Source organism: Schistocerca cancellata, chromosome 6 (assembly GCF_023864275.1).
Source record: "Schistocerca cancellata isolate TAMUIC-IGC-003103 chromosome 6, iqSchCanc2.1, whole genome shotgun sequence".
Classification (NCBI taxonomy): Eukaryota; Metazoa; Arthropoda; class Insecta; order Orthoptera; family Acrididae; genus Schistocerca; species Schistocerca cancellata.
Window position 1 is genome coordinate 28,711,141 of NC_064631.1, and position 19,322 is coordinate 28,730,462.

Sequence of the window (19,322 nt, forward strand, 5' to 3'; positions counted from 1 at the left end):
ACCAGCTCGCCTCGTACTGGCTGAGAAGTCCATCACCGTACACGAGACATGACTTTTTGAGACTAGAGTCGCGGGTAGGTAGCACGAGATTTATGCGATTTTCTGGAAAGCAAGCTGTGCTCTTCCTAGAATTCTCCAACTAATCAATCTTCTATTTGGACTGATTTTACGGATTATTTTCAGTTTAGTTCGTAAAGTTGTCATACTTATAGATATATAATTGATGTAGTCCAGTATCGATGTGACGTAGTCTATAGCTGCTTAACACTATTCCTCTAATCGGATACTGCTGGCTTTCCTCTCCATTTTGCGCTCTTTACCTCGTATATGCCCGCGTCATTAAAGACTAGTTTCCATTAAATACTCTGAACAGAATGTTTATGGAAATCCGTCCGCAGTTCTTACAGTTTGTCGGAGTACGCGCTTTCTTTTAGACAACAGCGTCACTAGTGGGTAATATGACAGTATCCGTTAATTTAACACATTATGTTTCAGAAAGTACAGAATTTTGAAGCAATAATTTCGGTTATTGACGATCATTTCAAGGAAGGGTAGATGGCATCACGGATCCGTAATTTCTGTATCAAGTAATGCCAAAGTAAAACTTTTCGCTTACAGAAAGTACTTTTCATATTTGAAAATAATTTGGTTGAAAGGTCCATAACTTATGACAGTAAATATTATCGTTACTCCATCTAGAGAACTTGTAGGAGTTTTGAGGATTTTCTCACTAGCCGACGTTCTGACGCAGCCATTGGCTGAGAAGTGTTAGGGACTAATGAAAATGACTAAAGAGTCGAAACGGAACATTCAATGAACAGTTAGTGTGAGCATTGACAACCTTCAGCGCCTACAGACAAATTTAATTAGTTTATCGATGCTCTGCGTCAATAACATGGTAAACATGAACAAACTCCACACATTACTCAAATCATAGAGATAATGCTTATTATCAGGCATAGACCTTCAAACGTTGCTGGAACTATCGAAAACAGCCCACTGAACTGATGAAATAGCTGTTCATCAAAACCAACTGTATGAACATTCTGTTTCGACAAAAAAGCGGGAAACCCAATAACGTACGACGATTTACAACAGCAAATGTCTTGGTGATAAACCACTGGAAACTATAACAACCGTAAGATGCCTAGGAATGGCCTTTTGAAGCGATCGCAAATGGAATGACCACGTAAAACTTACTGTAGGGAAAGCAGACTCCAGGCGGAGATTCTTTGGAAGAAAAATAAGAAAATTAATTACTCCGCGAAAAAAAAAATGGTTTACAGACCACCTATAGGATTGATCGTTGAGCATGGCTCATCAGGCTGCCACCCTTAACTCAAAACATTCAAAGAAAAGCGGCGCGTTTTGCCACGGAATCGTTTAATAAGTAAGAGAGTGTTAGGGAGATGCTCAACAAACTCCTTGGCAGGTGCTATAAGAGAAGCGTTCTGCATCACAGAAACGTTTATTATTGAAATTCCGAAAGCGTTAGTTCCGAGAAGAGTAGGGCAACAGATAACTTCCTACCATGTACGTCTCGAAAAAATGAGAAAATCAGAGGAATTGGAACTCGTAAGGACGTCATTATGCCTACGCGAAGGGGACAAGGAAGGGGGAATCAGATGGTGCTACCAGAAGTACCCTCCGCCACACACTGCACGGCAGACTGCAGAGTCTGGTTGTAGATGTTTCTGGAATCCTCTGTTCGGATGAAATGAAATGACGGTGTGGCATTGTTGGCCGGGAGGCCACTTCCGGCGAAGTTCGGCCGCCGGTTCGCAAGTCTTATTTCAGGTGGCACCACACTGGGCGACTTGCGCATCGGGGTTGATGAGGACAGAACAACATCCAGTCCACGAGCAGAGAAAAATTTCAACCCGGCCGGGAACGAACCCTGGCCCGTTGCGTGGTAGGCGAGCACGTAATCACTCAGCTAAGCAGGTGGTCTCTGCTGAGATAATGTTGTTCTTATAGATGCCGTCTTCGCGCATTGTTTCTGGTTGCAACTATACGCCAAGTGAAAATGCAGTTTACTCCATGTGAAACGCTCCACGTTGCAACCTACGATTCAGAATCACTATTTACCCGACGACCAGGTGACCCGACAACAGCTGAGCATCGGCTAGCGACGGTGTGCCAACATTCACTTATTCAGAATGATTGGATATCTTCGACCTATAATCTGACTACAATGATATAAAATTACATATTTCTGCAACATTCGATAAGGGGTGAAACAAAAATTCTACCGACGAAATTACAGAAAGTGTTCGCGAATATTTTCTGTGTGTTTTGGTTTTAAGGGATCCGTAGTCTCCACTAGCACGTTACAGAGTCATTGTACTTCGTCTGATCTCTTACGCTGCTGTAACTGTACAGCACTATAACCATCTGCACAACAGCACAGATGTCGACGGTATATGATGTATCTCTTGGCTGGAAACAAACTTTTTCTATATACTCATTGTAGACCTACTTGCTGTTGATTAAAGTAATGCTCCACTTTATTCTTCACCCTGAAGCCTGCACTCATTGTATTGTTACGTCTTGGGTTTATTTTTCGGGCAGTGTCAGTTGTGCGTTAACAGTGATACACAGAAGAGCAATGGACAGATTTACTGATGAAGAGATGTCCGATACACAAGTCGTGTATGGAGTTCACTGATAGTAGAGCGGCACATCCACACCTATGCTCAGTTGTTCCCACAGCAACGACAACCACATCACAGTAGTTTTGCATCACCTGACGGTTAGTTTATGTTGTTTGTTTTGGTTACTGCGTATCACAGGTTTTATCACTGCTGTGAACGTTTTTGTCACATATAGAAAGGTAACTGGGACAATAAACCGAATCAATCGTGTAACTTCCCCTTTGTATGTAAATAATGACAGTGCTGGAAAAACTCTTACGTTATTTGATTTTCAAACAGCTGAGCGAAACTGAACGTACTCAGACAGTTCTCTCTTTACTTATTCTGATCATCACTAAGCTGACACACAATATTTTTAGCGCAGTGCAATCTGACTTTCAATAATCCCTACAAAAGAATGGCCCTGACTAACAGTAACCTATACCTTTCATGAATCACTTACCTCACAAAAATGTTCGTTACTCGAACTACTGCAATACAGCGAGCGCCAGTACTGCCAGCTAAATAAAAGATTCTAACTACTGAAGGCACTAACTACTGATAGGCATGTAGTTAGCAAATGAAAGATTTTGATAGTCACAATATATATACATATTCGAGTAACGAAGATTTTTGTGAGGTGATTATAAGTTCATAAAATCCAGTCTTACAAATTTCCTTTTTCTGACGGACACACGTCCAGATCGTCCGCTCACAGTTACCTCTCAAAACTCTCCCCACATTCACCACTGCTGGCGGCTCACCTCCAACTGCCCAACGCTACGCGCTGTTCACATCCAACTGCCCAACACTACAATAGCGAATATTCCAACAATGAGTCCAACCAGCCACAGACTGCATACAGCGCAGTCAGCGATTTTCATACAGAGCGCTACGTGGCGTTACCAACATAAAAACCTAAACAGCCTGCCTACAATCGTGATTACACTGTTACTCTGTAATGAGCCACCGAAGACCAGTGACCCTTATACCAAAATGCAAAGAAAATATCGCTCAACAACCTCCGACGTTTTGTCGGTGGAGTTCGACTTCAGCGTATATAATACATGACGATAATGCAGTGCCTGTGTTGTTCAGAAATACGATGTAATTTTTCTTCGGACATGTATGCATGGCCGAAAGCACGGGCACTGCACCGACTACAGCCATTATGAAATATGTGTAACGTAATCAATACGATATCGCAGTGCCTCGGTTGTTCACAAGTGCGGTGCAATGTTCTTTGGGTCATGCATGCATGTCTGAAAGAAGATTGCATCGTTCTTCTTAAGGGGCTCCGGAACGCCCTATACTTGCAATGTTAAAATAACGCTTATAAATTACATCTTTCCTCACAAAGTATTTGAGGTAGGAAGTTGAACTTTTTACAGATTATTTATTGTTATATGGGCTACAACTTAACATAGGGATTTTACAAAATTTTAGTTCAGTTATTAATGATGATTTTTTTTTCAATTGTAATGAAAATTCACAACATTTTTTGCAATTTTTTATTTATATATTCAAAAATATACAGTTTTTTGGAAAAAGGCTGTGTTAAATTATGCAGAAGGTACTGTGTAACATTTACTGAAAGTTTGAAACAAATATGATTGGAAGATCCTTAGAAAACATGTAATTAGTGTGAGAAAATAAAAGTTTTGGGAATCGAGCGACAAAGATTGGATTAACTTTTTAGTGCATTCCATGTCCATAGGATGGATTATCTTCATCCTCTGCAAACTCCTCCTCCAGCTTCCTCTTGTTCCTCCTCCTGTTTACTCTTGCTTGTATTTCTAGACTCTTTACAGCCCTGTCTGCAGCCCTTAGGCGTTCCTTGTCTAAAGCAAGCATCGCTCGTACCATGTTAGAACCTATCTTCATTCCCATATTTCTAAATACCTTGCACCTTACAATGTTGCCATCATTGAAAGTCGCAACAGCATCATACACACCAAAGTGAAGTGTTTCTATTCCAACAAATACAGTCTTGGCGATTCTCGACCATATAACACTATTTACACTTTCATTGGGGTTTTAAGTTTTTCCGTGAATACACTTTTTCAACAGTTCAGGTGCTGCTAAGTCTCTGAAAATAGGTTAGCCACAACACATACTTTATCTCACATCACTAAAATGTACCTGATGAACACGGACGTTAATAATAACACCATTTGACAGCAGTTTAACAGCGCCACAGTGGGTCACGCCCATGTAGAATACATTTCAAAAAAAATTTAAAAATAGTTGTAGTCTTCGGAATTGAAAAATTATATATCTATTAAAAGGTAATAGTCTGCAGATTCAGAAAACGCAAAAAAGTAAAAATTGAACTTTTCATGATTTTGAGCCTTTCCGGAGCCCCTTAACAGCACAGGCACTGCGACACTGTATTTATCCGCCGATACTAGGCAGCGACTTACAATTTGAAAATGTCCTCCCCTGTACGGGAATTACATACTGTATGTACGAGCACAGTTTGTGACGCGGGAAAGCGGCCTATGGAAGTTCGGGTCTGGCCGTGAGTCATGGTCGGACAGCCAGAGCGCTTAAGGCGACCGCTGGCATACGGCGGGATATCCTGGATGCCCCGGTCGGGCACACATTTTAACTGTCGTCATTTCATTATACAACTGACAGTAGTCCATATTTACAACTGAGAATACATCTCACCTATAATACAGCCTGTGTGTACTAATGAATTTTCGACCTAGATTCTGTAAATGGAAATGCCGTGTGGCTAGGGCCTCCCTTCGGGTAGACCGTTCGCCGGGTGCAAGTCTTTCGAGTTGACGCCACTTCGGCGACTTGCGTGTCGATGGGGATGAAATGATGATGATAAGGACGCCACAACACCCAGCCCCTGAGAGGAGAAAATCTCCGACCCAGCCGGGAATCGAGCCCGGGCCCTTAGGTATGACATTTCGTCGCTCTGACCACTCAGCTACGTTCTGTAAATAAAAGCACTATTCAAAGACTGAAACATTGCTGTGTATTTAAAGGAAATTAAAAAAAAAGCAATGAGAATAAAACAGCCGGCCGAAGTAGCCGAGCGGTTCTAGGCGCTACAATCTGGAGCCGCGCGACCGCTACGGTCGCAGGTGCGAATCCTGCCTCGGGCATGGATGTGTGTGTGTTGTCCTTAGGTTAGTTAGGTTTAAGTAGTTCTAGGGGACTGATGACCTCATCAGTTAAGTCCCATAGTGCTCTGAGCCATTTGAACCAATAAAACAGTTACCACTGAGTGTGGTGGCACTTAATGTGTAAATAGATGTAGCGATGTCCTGAGAATAACAGTACGATAGATACTTAAACTGCAGCCCACGTCGAAGTTATTGGTGATTTGACATTGGCTCGATTAGACATGCGAGGAAATAAAAACGGTCGTATACTTACTCAAATGACCATTCTGGCGATCGCCTTACGGGGTTTCTGGAATTCACAGAAAGCTTGCATCAAGATACTCTACAATGCGAATCTAGCGGTTCGAGTCTTGCGCCATCACGTCCTGTTGTTAGCGGTACAGGCCTATTCTGCTCATACAACTGCCGTACAGATGTCTTTTTTAACGCGAAATTTTCATAGTTTATTGGAAGAAGATTCTGATGATCTTTGGCTAGAACTGTCCGAGTCTTCAGTCCGAAGCCCATGCTGTGCAATCGTCTTCACCTCTGTGTGACTACTGCAGTGTACAAGCACTTACACCTCCTTACTCTAATCTAGCCTCGGCCTCCCTCTGCAAATTTTACCCTGCCAGACTTGACTTCATTACAAACTGATGATTTCTTGATGCCTCAAGTTGCGTCCTATCAACCGATGCTTTCTTTTAGTCAAGCTGTGTCACATATTTCCTTTCTTCCCAATTTGATTCACTGCCTTTTCATTACAAATCCGATCTTCCCATTCAAGTCTTAACATTCTTCTGCAGCACCACATTTCAAAAGCTTTTTATTCTCTTCTTGCGTATGCTGCTTGTCGTACGCGTCACACTTCTGTTCAAGGGTAAAGTCCGAAGAAATACCTCGAGAAAAGACTCCCTAACATTTAAATTTATATTTCATTTTGACAAATTTCTCTTTTTCAGGAATAATTTTTCCCATTGCCAAAATAATGGAAATGAGAGTATGGTATCGTTGGCTGGGAGGCCTTATTCGGGGAAGTTCGGCCGCCAAATGCAAGTCTTGTTTTATTCGACGCCACATTGGGCGCCTTGCGCGCCTGTGATGAGGGCAAATTTGCATTTTCTGTCCTGTTTACTTCCATCATAATCAGTTTTTTGCAATCCATATAGCAAAACCATCTGCTATTTTTGGTATATCATTTCCAATCTAATTCCTTCATCGTCGCCTGATTTTATTCAACTACATTCTATCGTCCTTGTTTTGTTGTTGTTGGTGTCCGACTCACAACCTTCTCAAGGCATTACGCATTTCACGACTTTCCAAGTCCTTTGCCGCTTCTAACACGACTACAACGTCATCGGAAGAACCACAATAACGGAATGAGTTTTGGAGAAAGTAAAATTACAGATGGAAATCATGTAGCAGTCTACTGAAAATGTGAATACATGTTGACCATTGTACTTACAGTTCAATGAAGAAGTTAAATCACAATCGAAAATAGGTGTCTCACACATTGTCAAAAACTCACTTGCCAAGTGCCATACTCACGAAGAAAGCATACTTTGCATTCTGTCACAGAATTATTACATCTGTTCCTCAACAAATGTAACATTTCACAAAGTTTTTACAGGGATGGAGTAGAAATTAATGAAAAAACGAAAATTAACTGACATTAATTTCATTATTATGTCCTGTTGTGCCATACCGTTTCTCTTGAAGTGGATCGAAATCTGAAATAAAGGTGTGGAAGAAATATAAATAATGTACTCCATGAAGTTGCAGATGTGACGACACAAAAGACGACACGCTTATGAAATACAAATAATAATATCTGAAGCTGTTCAGATATTATTGCGTATTAATCTCTTCTTTTCCAACGACAAGGTGTTACCTATTGTTATACCTTTTATAGCTTTTCGTAATTGATGTTTTGGAAAATGTGTTTTATAATTTCGAAGAACTTTGCAGCGGACGTGGCATTAACAAATAGACTGAAAACCATTACAGACAATGGTTTGGAAACGACATTATGCTGTTATCTCCGGTTATCTATTTTACAGAAACAAATTTGTTTACTGAAATACAATAACCGAACACAGAATGGCTTCATTCAGCGTTGTTTACATTATTTAGCTCTGTAGTTTCGTAACAGACAGGATTTGCATAAAAATCTAGTTCTTCTGCAACTGATGGGTATCCCTCTAGGAAACAACTGCGTGCATGTTAATGTTTCATTTATCGAATTTTATTTATCTAGTAATACAGCTCAAATATACTTCTCGTGTAAGTGAACGAACTACATAAACAGAAAATTTCTTAACAGAACGCAGTTTTTATTTTATTTCTTTCTGTTGACTACGTTCCGCTGACATTTTCCATACTGATGTCATTGATATTTCTTCATGTATTACCACAACCCGAAATTTTCACGTCTATTTATTAAGCTTCCTATTTACTCGTGGAAAATCATATTTCTTTCCTGGTCGTATAATTAGTTGTGCTAAATTATGTCTGTGTTCTTTACAAGGAATTTTTGCTGCTGGTTCGGAAAATTCGTAAACCTGAACCGAACAAAATAAGGTAGCTTCGCTAATAGCTAACCTTGTTGTTTTTTTTTTTCACAGTAAATATTTGCTTTATTGGAGCAGTATGGGGGTGTTTTACATCAGTCCACAGACCCATCACTGCCGTCACGAACAAAGAATTGTAATACTCACTCTTTGTTTGCTGGTTTCATTAATCTGTTGCGAGGTAACTCTTGCGACCCTCAAAATGACTGTGTTTGATAGCCTCGCTTTCAAACTTCGGTTAAGTCATCATGCCCCTTGTGTACCTACGTTAATCGATTGTGCGCTGCAACTATTAGTAGTTACCGACTTTCTCCTTTCGTCTAGAAAGCGATTAATGGATCTAACCGCCTAAACCGCTCAATAATATCTTTTAGCAACGTGTTTTAAAATATGGCTAACGATGCAAATAGATTTTTAGACGCAGCTGACTTTGAAAGACGGTATCAAAACTGTCAAGAACAACTCCATTGCCAGATATTGCGAAGTAGTTCAACTTAATTTAGTTTGTAGCCTTAACGTCATGTAGCAGTAATTAACCCCATCTTCTTAATACCGTTACTCAAAAGAAGAAGAGTCGCAAGTGACGTGTACTGAAAAAGGAAGTTTAGAACTTATTTTACAAACCTATAGACTCAAGCCATATCTGAAGCGTGAATCACATCAAGTTTAATCCAAAATAGGAGATACTTTACACGCTACAGAATCGTTTAGCATTCTTGTATATGATGGACATGGTTGACTCAGCGGATTCTGCGTGTGGTGTGAACAAAAGTCAGTAAATTAATGTGTGGCGTTTCGTCATAACATACACTTATCTATACGTCGCCTACAGCACATGTTGGGCAATTTAGTTGACGATATTCTGTTGCCTCATGAGTCAAGAACAATGTATGTTACATCTTCGTACATCCATAATTGAAATGGAGAACAGTGGGACGTCAGCTGGTATAAATTTATATTAAAAATGAAGGAATTCCTCCAGCTGTATTTAAGGTCCATTTTATTGTGGCAACTAGTTTCAACGTTGTAACAACGTCATCTTCAGGCCCATAAAGTTGTTGACGTCAACTGCGTGCGGCTGATACTGTAAGTCAGTGGTGAGATATGCACGTCCATATCTCACCACTGACTTCTAGTATCATATAACCCAGAGTTACCCACTGTAGACTCTTTCGAATAGTAAATGGTGCTCAGACTACTCATTTCTCCAAACCCGCCAATTAAAACTTTGCGCTGGTTTACCGACAAACTGTCTGTTATAACTTTAATGTTTTACTTTTCCGTCAGTTGATTTATCTTTCATTGGTCACAAACACACTGTCGTTTAATGGGGGAGAAAAGTGCACTGAAATATTAGACCTATCAGTACATGGACTGGAGGGAACAACAGCTAGAACAGTACCAGGTTCAGATTTCAGCGTGTTAAACAGAATTTGAGATTTGACGACAGAAAATTTTATAATGTCCAATAGCGAACAAATAAGGAGAAATATTTAAATATCTAAGAGGATGGGCAGAAATTAGTTTGACAGGAAAAAGCAATGGGAGCACGAATAAACAAGACGAATTTAGGATACAGACTCGCTATGAACATGCATGATACAATAAGCGGAATCTTCCGATCAATGTAAAATTAAAGCATTACGAGACACTGTTCTGCACTTAAGTCTTATACGCAGCAAAAAGACTGAACCTTGCACCAAGGTAAGCTAGGAGGTCAGAACGTGAGGAATGTTGGTACCTCAGAGGAGATAGCAAGTATAGAAGACGAAGGAACCAGGAACTCCATGCCCAGGTTGAGTGAGTCTAGAACACCGTAGGGAAAAGAAGAACCCCGTTCCGCGGACACACCATTAGAATTGTCCGGGGCAGTTTCAAGCACCAGATGATGCAGTTTCTTTCATACTAGAGAACTCAAGTACGCTGGATGCAAGAGGTACAAAGAAGTCTGGAAGAAATGGGAATTCGGATAACAGAGATTTAAAACAGGGCGACTTTCAAATAAAAAAAATCATAGGTTCCCAGGACAGAGTTGGAACTAGGATACGAACATCATGGTCAGAGGCGCAAAGAATGAAAGAATATTGTCCAAGAATAAAAACCAAAAATAACGAAGTTGATCAAAATTAAAGTGGCCCTCAGAACGCCAAAAAGAAAATAAGAAAAACAACGATTCACTTTTGACGTTTGTCTTGGTTAGTTTCTTACAATATGCCATTGTGTGCTTACATAGACGGTCTCATTCATTTACAGGGCTTTATGTACGCAAGCAAAACTTAGTAATCTACGATGACAGTACTGTGCGTAAACTTCTTCTTGATCTAACAAAACATCACGTGGTGAAGCTGTCATACTGAAACGAAATGATTGTTTGCTTTTTAATAAAAAGAATTGCCGAACATTCAAAAATCTTGAAGAATGTACTTCACTAACGTTGTCGGCCACCGGGCACACACAATGTCAGTCATTAACACAAAGAAACGAATTAGTGTGGGTCCTCAGACACAGATATGCAATAAATTTTTTTTCCTGTCATTCTTTATTTTGTTACTTATAAAATTCCAACACTGCGCAAGAGTACGTGTAGATTTCAACATCCCATCATGAAACAAAATTCTAAGTCCGACTGTTACGTGCAGATGATTTCTGCTTGTTGACGACGGATTTTTTCCTGCAGTCTCTGTCTCTCTCACTCTCTCTCTCTCTCTCTCTCTCTCTCTCTCTCTCTCTGTTTTACTGCAGTGTATTCTCGTTGTCAGCAACGCTTTGAGTGCAAGTGTTTCAAGCTGCGCAGTTAAGAAATATGTTCAGCTTTGTTAAGCAACAATGCGTCTTGTACACACACTACTCGTGGCTATATAAAGGAATATAATTTTCACACGCAGATAAAATAAAACGCCATCTCACGCTCTCCATATATGAATGTCTCATAGTAATCTGACATAATGCGTGTAGCACAAAGCCGTTGTGGGTTAAGCTGATGCACTAGAGTATGAGGAAATTCCTGCTAAGAAAAGTTTTCCGTGTTAATTCTGTGACATAAAAGTCTCTCTGTTGCGATACGCGCAGCAGGTGGAATGACTGTGATAGCAAATTTGTAGCAAGTTGTCGAGCCAAAGAGTGATTTAAGTGCTATAAACAATATACAAGATTCAGTGGGCAGGTGAGGGAGGGGAATGAACCGGTATAGAATAGCCATGCTTGTAAGGGTAGATAGGTTAGTAACGGCTGACAAGATAAAGGAAAAAAGACTAGTGTGGGAAGTCAATGACTGAAATACGTTGGACATAGTCTATTGGTGGCCATGTATGTAGCAAGCATGTGCTAGACGTGCAGTCTGGCACAGGACAATACGATAGAGTTGACGAGAGAGAAGTGATAGAAAGATTAAAGACAAATTAATGAATTTTTGCGAATAAAGTCATCTAGATCGATTAACATATTTTCATTTGTTGCGACGCTTTAGCTTCTACCATCATCAGATCAGTAATTAATACTAAAGTCGCACCAGAATGAGAGATGCTATTTATACATTACCAGTCGAACAACGTAAAGAACTGAAAAATTCACCCGTCAAAACTTAGAACTCAAAAAACGTATGTAGGACATGTGCAGTATTTTTAAACGAAGGCAACGTATTCCTCACCAGTGCCACCTCTCAGCTAACGCTTCTATTTTTATGAACTTTCGAGTATAATTGGCAATTGCTTCCCTTCTTAGGTTGTTCAAAATGGTTCAAATGCCTCTGAGCACTATGGGACTTAACATCGTAGGTCATCAGTCCCCTAGAACTTAGAACTACTTAAACCTAACTAACCTAAGGACATCACACACATCCATGCCCGAGGCAGGATTCGAACCTGCGACCGTAGCAGTCCCGCGGTTCCGGACTGCAGCGCCTAGAACCGCAAGACCACCGCGGCCGGCTCTTAGGTTGTATTGTAACTGACACTGAGATTTGTGTTATGAGTGCTAAGATTTGATGCGCGATTTTTGTTACTTTTTTACTTCTGTCGACCGATAACGTGGATATAACACCACATTTTCTTGTGCTACTTTAATCTTAAATTGCGTGCCTGATGATGACACCAGCCGAAACGTCACAATAAATGCAAGTATTATAAGCAATGTCGATGGCTTTAACCGCAAAATTTCATAACAATCGCGGTCTCGTTTAGAAAATTTGCTTGTTTTATTAAAAAGATTAATCAACACAGTGGACACTTTTGCTTTTGTGTGTTTGTAGAATCGTAGTTTTGAATTGAAGGAGTTGGCGGAAGAAAGTGCTGACTCACACCAATGTGTTTCGAGCTAATACATTTTGTATGTTTGATTAAATTCATAGAGAAGAACACATATATAATAAGATAAAATAATTTATGTGATAGACAGTGCTTGCTATCTGTACATACGGTACTACTTATTATCAGCATGTGGTGCATTCGACTACAAAACTTGAGGGTTAACATTTCTGCCGACTGCCCTTCTTTGATGATACACGTAAATAATGCGTTGCGCTTCACAGAATGCTCGACTGCCTACACGCTGTTTGACTGTCATAGGTGCAAAGAAAGGGGCGGATACAGGACAATTAAACAAGCAAATAATCCAAGTAAACTTAGGTCCGGGAACCAATGGTTTCCCCGATACGGCGTATTACGACTGAGTTTATGAACACCTCACAATAGAGTCCCGAGCATCCGACCTGCAGATAGCAAAATGCTTCAAATGGCTCTGAGCACTATGGGACTCAACTGCTGTGGTCATAAGTCCCCTAGAACTTAGAACTACTTAAACCTCACTAACCTAAGGACATCACACACATCCATACCCGAGGCAGGATTCGAACATACGACCGTAGCGGTCGTGTGGTTCCAGACTGTAGCGCCTTTAACCGCTCGGCCACTCTGGCCGGCCTTGCAGATAGCACTTGAGGATAAACACATGGCAAGTATTCCACATAGCCACCGTACATGTGAAAAAGCACATCTTCTCATCGACGTACCGTGTGCTAAAAAATCCGAGACGTGTTTCGAATGCACTAACAACCATCCACAATGCGTTCCTGTTCATCGACAGTAACGACAGGTCTGGAATAAACGAAAGATTTTAAATACTTCCACACAGAAAAAAAATAACGGATTGCAGTCGAGATACCTTGGAGGCCATGCTATTGGAGACGAAAGACTTACGATTGGCTGCTTCAAGCTCAGCCTTAGTTTGACACCAATGAAAATAAACAAAAAATGTACTGCGTAGTGCACAGTTTCTGCACGCTGGGCGCAGCCGCTACGTGCGTCTAGAACGCGATATTGTAAACGTCCCTTTCACAACGCCTCTTCATAGCTCTATTGACGGCTATTGTTTTCACCTGAATCCATTTACGCTTCGCAGTTGAAAGGTGTCAAAATTGCTGCCAGGAGTGAAGGATTTCCTTAAGTTCACTCGGCTGTAGAAGTGTCTCAGTAATAAAGAATAACTGTATTAAAACTTCACGCATGATGCGACGTTTTTTCAGGCTTGTCAGTGTTTATGACATGTCTCTTGAACTATATGTCGTACAATGATATATTGGTGCGAGTGCACTCAGCAGCATATGTGGATACCGTCTGCAAACTGTGTTGCGAATAGAGTTATTAGCAAAGAAGTAATAAATTAAAACATCACGCACGTGCTGCAGTTTATCATGCACGCTAATGATTATGACGTCATATCTCCCTATCTATGTGTCATACAACGATATAATTTTGTAGGTAGATTTCAGATACTCATGAGGGTACCGCATGCAAAATGTATTGCAGTTATAGTTAGTAGTAAAGAAGTAATAAATTTAAACTTCACGCACAATGCGGGAGTTTTTCACGCAGGTCAATGGTTACGACATCTCTCCTGAACTATGTGTGGTTCCATGGTAAAAATTCGCAGGTGCATTTAGCGGCATATGTGGATACTGTCTGCGATATTTATTGCGAACAGAGTTAGTAGCACAGAAGTAATAAATTTAAACGTCACGCACGATGCGGCACTTTCTCACGCATCCTCTTGTTTATCACGTCATATCTCTTGAACTACGGTAGGTAGGTGGTTCGTGCCCCAAAGCGATTGTTGCCGGACAATTCTGATGGAATTTGTCCAGCGGTTTAGGAGGAGATGTGGAACGTACACACCTACACGTATCCATTTTTATGGTACTATGGATTTGCTTGTTTCTTTGTCCTCTATTGTACTTTCCCCTTTAGTTTGTAGCTATAATAGTCAAACACCATGTACATTATCTACACAACTTGACTGCATGCATGAATGAGAGCTTGAGAAGGGGGATGCGACACCGAAAGTATTCGCAAAGAAGTTAAATATTTAAAAAATAAAGTAACATCTATTCCCAAAATTAATTCTCCGAATATTTCGAAGGTTTTAAGCGCGATAGTTGTTTCTCAGCAGAATGGAAAGTCAGCAAGACACATTTTAAATTCGGTAGCATGTCACACGAAAAGAAAAATGGTTCAAATGGCTCTGAGCACTATGGGACTTAACTTCTAAGGTTATCAATCCGCTAGAACTTAAAACTACTTAAACCTAACTAACCTAAGGACAGCACATACCTCCATGCCCGAGGCAGGATTCGAACCTGCGACCGTAGCGGTCGCGCGGTGCCAGACTGTAGCGCCTAGAACCGCTCGGTCACCACGGCCGGCACGAAAAGAAAGGTCGGACAGTTTTGGGTAGTCGAACCGAAAGCTCGGACTGGGGTAGGATGGGAAACGGCCCGGATTCGCTTTCGTAGATGTAAAAAAAACCATGAACGGCTAAAATCTGGATGGCAGGCGGGCATCTGAATGCTACTTAACCGAAAATTGCACGTCGCCCGCCCTGTGTGCTGCACGCAGTGTAAAGGATAATAGTGCTGTAGCAGCGCCGGTAGTATACGAGAATCATCTCCTGTGTTCGTGCTTGTTAATGCGCGCACTTTCAGGGGCAGGAAACAGGGCGCATCCCCTGTTACCATCCCGTCTGTCGGCCGAAGACAGTGGCTGCCCGTGCCGGAAGAGGACGGCGGGCGATTAATTGCCGCAGAGTAGAGGAGCGTCCCGGCCGCGTTGAAGCCCGACCGTTGCGCATCCTTTGCGATCTCCCCTCCACCTCCCGGACCGTCGGCTAAAATTGATAGCGGCGACGCGCTGCGCCCCCGGGAGAGAAAGAGTTAAGTTATTCATTGGATGGCGAGCGATTACGTATTCAGGGGCGGGGAAAAAAGGGAGGCGTGTCCGATTATCACGTGACAACCGGTTGCGCCGCGCCCAGACTGGATAAGCGCTCCTGTTCTTACAGCCCTAATGGCCGGACACCGAATACCGGAACACACTGCACGCGCCATGGTTGTGCCTGGAGACTTGCTACATCTGCCTCTACATACTTACTCCGCAAGCCACCACACGCGGCACATGACTGAGGGCACATTGTACCACTGGTAGTTACTCCCTTTCCTGTGCCACTATCAACGGAGCGACTGATCAATGACTGTCTTCACGCCTTCGTACCAGCCCTGTTTCTCTCTTCTCTTCGCGGTCCTTACGCGAAATGTACGTTGGCGGAAGTAGAATCGTTCAGCAGTCAACTGCTAAACAGATAATCTAAGTTTTCTTAACAGTGCTTTGCGAAAAGAACGTCGTCTCCCCTGCCCCCCCCCCCCCCCCCCTCACCAGTGATTCCAGTTTGAATTCAAGAAGCATCTTGTGTAACACTTGTGTGTTGATCGAACCTGCACGTAACAAGTCGAGCAGCACGCCTCTAAAGTGCTTGGATGTCTTCCTTCAATCTGACCTGGTAGAGAACGCAAACACTTGAGCAGTATTCAAGAATGGATGGCACTAGTGTTCTATATGCAGTCTTCTTTGTAGATGCGGTACGCTTTCCTAGAATTCTACCAACAAACAGGAATCGAGCATTCGCCCTGTCTACAGTTGACCATATCAGATCGTTCCATTTCACATCCCAATGCAACGTTACGCCTGGATATTTAATCGTTGTGACTACTGTGTCATATTCGAACATTAGAGAGTTCTTTTCTGTACTCATCTGCATTAACATACATTTTTCTAAATTTAGAGCAAGCCACCATTTGTCACCCCGAAGAGACATCCTCATTCATCCTTTAGCTCCTTCGGTCACTCAACTACGACACTTTCACCTACACTGAAGAGTCACTAGCAAACTGTCACAGACTGCTGCTGACCTGTCCATTAGATCATTTATGTATGTACATGTTGTCCCAGAAATGTTGCAAGAAACTTCGAGGCATTGCAGACGGTGTCTTGAGGAACAAATAGAGAATAGGAACTAGTGTTTGGAAACGTCATCCAACGGCGCTACACTGCTTCGAAGTTATAGCCGTCGACGCCTGCTGTTAGGCCACCCCTTCGGCAGCAAACGTGACTTTGTCCGCTGACGGACCACGGGCGGAGCGTCTCGCAATGCTGTTTCTTGTTCAGTGATCACGACTGATTGCCATGGTAGCCAGTGGAGAAGATGGAGCCAGCAGCTGCGTAGACAAGCATTCATTGTCTGCTACAAATGCGACGATCTGTTGCCTTGGTAAATGACGGCTTCAGACATGTGTTTCCATCTGCAGTTTATTTTTCTAATGTATACCTCTTGTATGCAGGGCTATTACAAATGATTGAAGCGATTTCATAAATTCACTGTAGCTCCATTCATTGACATACGGTCACGACCCACTACAGATACGAAGAAAAACTCATAAAGTTTTTTTCGGCTGAAGCCGCACTTCAGGTTTCTGCCGTCAGAGCGCTCGAGAGCGCAGTGAGACAAAATGGCGACAGGACCCGGGAAAGCGTATGTCGTGCTTGAAATGCACTCACATCAGTCAGTCATAACAGTGCAACGACACTTCAGGACGAAGTTCAACAAAGATCCACCAACTGCTAACTCCATTCGGCGATGGTATGCGCAGTTTAAAGCTTCTGGATGCGTCTGTAAGGGGAAATCAACGGGTCGGCCTGCAGTGAGCGAAGAAACGGTTGAACGCGTGCGGGCAAGTTTCAGGCGTAGCCCGCGGAAAATTGGCTCATGCCACAACTGGAGACCGACAGCGCCGACTTCATCTTTCAACAGGATGGTGCTCCACCGCACTTCCATCATGATGTTCGGCATTTCTTAAACAGGAGATTGGAAAATCGATCGATCGGTCGTGGTGGAGATCATGATCAGCAATTCATGTCATGGCCTCCACGCTCTCCCGACTTAACCCCATGCGATTTATTTCTGTGGGGTTATGTGAAAGATTCAGTGTTTAAACCTCCTCTACCAAGAAACGTGCCAGAACTGCGAGCTCGCGTCAACGATGCTTTCGAACTCATTGATGGGGACATGCTGCGCCGAGTGTGGGAGGAACTTGATTATCGGCTTGATGTCTGCCGAATCACTAAAGGGGCACATATCGAACATTTGTGAATGCCTAAAAAAACTTTGAGTTTTTGTATGTGTGTGCAAAGCATTGTGAAAATATCTCAAATAATAAAGTTATTGTAGAGCTGTGAAATCGCTTCAATCATTTGTAATAACCCTGTACATAGTTCCGCGTATTCGGCGCATACACAACTTTCCCACTAGAGCGCGCCCCGCTAAGCACAACAGCGCAGGCGCAGCGCTCGTCCGTCTCCTCACTACCAGATGGCGCTGCCTTAGAGACGGACCAAATTCTGCTTCCGCCGATCCACGTATTAATAGGTAACGCAGCCAATGAGATTGCTGCTAACGTAGAACCTTTTCTCCTCGCGGATCACACTCGTGCAGTGATACATGAACGCGCGAGGTATTATAACGAGTGTACAGACCTCCGATTAGTCAGTCTGCATTAGTCTGTAACAGTCCGTACGAGTTCTACATTTGTCTGTACCAATCTATAGTCAAGTTTCAGTCTGCGCTCAATAAGATTACCATATTCCTGTACAAAGCCATGAAGATAAATGTATAGACACTTTTGTCAAGTATCAGAGGTATATGTGAGAATAAGATTAACGTACCAATACCACAGTAACTTCAGATTGTCAATTATAAGTAGCATCCAGAACCGAGTTAAGTAATTTTTATGCTTGTTATTATTTTAATAAATGTGTGTGAAAATTAATCCAGTTCTGTTTAAAGTTGGTCGCCATCAATCTGCTACTCTAAGCGTGCAAGTGGCATTTCTATCGTCTGACCTAACGGCAGAAGATAAACACGCCACGATAAGACCACGAGACATATTGCTGACACTCGCCTACTTCGTTAGAGCGACAAGTCAAATAATTTGATGGTGTGTGTACTGAAGGTCTTACAGTACGCACACAAAAATACCGGAAAACATTGGACGGTTCCAGGAGAAAAATAAAGCGCGGATGGAAACCCGCGTCCGAAAACGCCTTCTTCCGAGACAACAGAGCATTGCATTCATAGGAAATACGGGATTTCTACGCAGCCGCTAGCACCATCTTTTCCACTGGCTGGTCGTGGCTATCGGTCGTGATCTCTGATTAACCAACAGCTTTGCGAGACGTTCCGCCTGTGGTCCGTCAATGTACAAAGCCACGTTTCCTGCCGAAGGGGTGGCCGCCGATTATGACTTGGATGCTCTGTAACGTCGTTGGAGGACGTTTCCCTGAAGACACCCTCTGTAACACTTCGAAGTTTGTCGCAACATTTCTGCGACACCCTGTACACAATAAGAGTAGTTGTATAGCACTCCCGTGGGGCACTTCCGACGATTCCCTTGTCTCTGATGAACTTTAGCCGTCCAGGTCAACGTACTGGAATCTCTTACTAACTGAGCCGCTCACATATCTGATAACTTATTTCGTATGCTCAAAAATTCGTTAACAGTCTGCAATGGGGCACCGCGTCAAATGCTTTCTGGAAGTCTAGGGATCCGTGAAGTCTGCGAATTGCCCTTCCCCCTTGATTCACAGGATATCGTGCGCCAAAAGGGCAAGATGCGTTTC